Source organism: Garra rufa, chromosome 7 (assembly GCF_049309525.1).
Source record: "Garra rufa chromosome 7, GarRuf1.0, whole genome shotgun sequence".
Taxonomy (NCBI): Eukaryota; Metazoa; Chordata; class Actinopteri; order Cypriniformes; family Cyprinidae; genus Garra; species Garra rufa.
In genome coordinates, this window is record NC_133367.1 from 14328615 (window position 1) to 14330254 (window position 1640).

Genomic DNA, 1640 nt, shown 5'->3' on the forward strand with positions numbered 1-1640 from the left:
TAATTATGATTTACAGTGCCCAACTGTATTTCAGTTTACAGTAAGGTACTGTAGTAATGTACTGCCATATATTATTGTAATTCATTGTTTTGTACATAGATTTAATTAAATTTTATTATTTTTTATATAGAATTAATTTTATAGTTACTACTGATATTCAATTCAAACAGACACAGTTATTCCAATATATCACATTCTTTATTTAAACATTGCATATAAAACACTGAAACACAGAAAAATTATTCCAATTCTGGAACACTGCATCTTCACTCTTTCTCCCATCAAATGGCATTCCAGGTGCTGCTCCAAAACGTAGGCCACCTTTGCTCACCATCCACTTTGTTACATAGAGAAATTTGTTCCCTGAAAGAAAGAAAGAAAAAAAAAGAAAAAGAAATTACACATTTGTAAAAGACAAAGCCCCATATGGAAAACACAAATGTAAAATCATAGTGAAGTTATTCTCTTACCATGAATTATCAGTCCCCAGCGTGGCTGGCCTGCTCTTGGTCTTTGTGATGCTTCATTTGAGTTGCCTTAAACACACACACAAAATGCAGTAAATATTAAATTCAATTAAAAAAAAAATCTAATATATACACTAGAAAGGCAGCTAGTCATAAAACTTTTGTTTAACCTAGTTAACATACGATTTTGTTTTCTTAACTATAGGCTACTGGTGAACATTAACACCTGAACAAAATTTCACAATAGCTAACTTACTGTTAATATAAGATTATGCCTTGCGTGTTAAAATAATTTTATTTGGTAATTTAATAAGCTAACAGCATCGTTTGTTAATTGAAAGTAACGTTACAGCGCAGTTTATCGTGGTAAAGTTTATGTACCATAATGTTGACGAGTAAACGTTTCTAGGTTAAACTGTTGGGCAAAAATCTGACAAACCACACACAAACAGACATACAAATATATATATATATATTTTACCTTGCTTGCTTGTAAGGTGCGTAAATACACAGCGCAGATGCTCTCCGGAACTCTCCCGCTCTCGGGTTCCATCCCCGGGGAAAACTCCCGGCGCTGCCTCGCTGGTTCCGTGTCCTCAGATGCGAGCGTCGTGACGCGACAAAAGACAGTATAGAAACCATAATAATCCGTGATACTATCCACAATAGATGCAGGACAGTAAACTGATGCCCCAGTATATTTCTGAAGTACAATAGTACTCTAAATACGCTGTTTCTGACACGAAGGATAAACTCCTGTGGCGCAAAATCCTGTCAGTCCAAATGTAAGAAATGAGGAAAAGAATTATCTCAATGGAGTGGCGCCAAAGAGGTCGTTACCGCAAATACTGTAGTATACCTCAATTTTTAAAAATACAGTTAGTCTCTGTATGTGGTGTTTGACGTCACAGAAAATTCCCATGATGCAAAGGGAATTACAGTTATTTACTTTAAAGGGAATTTGCTGTTTTATACTGGGTGATATACAGTAAAAAAACTGTAGAAATTACAGAAATGTCTAACAGTGTGTGTAAAATATGTCCGACTATGTGCATGTGTGTAGTAGGCTAAATGAAGCAATATTTGTGTATATTTCATATGACAGACCCTTAGGTTTGGATGTTTTGTTAATGACATTTTTTACTGCAAAATAAAAGGCTGTTGACTTGCACT

General features: G+C 34.7%; 1 long non-coding RNA gene across 1 annotated transcript; it reads right to left on the reverse strand.

Moving 5' to 3' along the window:
* Positions 1–202: 202 nt before the first annotated feature.
* On the reverse strand, positions 203–1142 carry LOC141338469 (uncharacterized). Its single transcript, XR_012355858.1, has 3 exons — positions 949–1142; positions 471–536; positions 203–363 (listed from the first exon to the last, which is right to left on the reverse strand). It is a non-coding gene; the product is annotated as an uncharacterized lncRNA (long non-coding RNA).
* Positions 1143–1640: the final 498 nt, after the last annotated feature.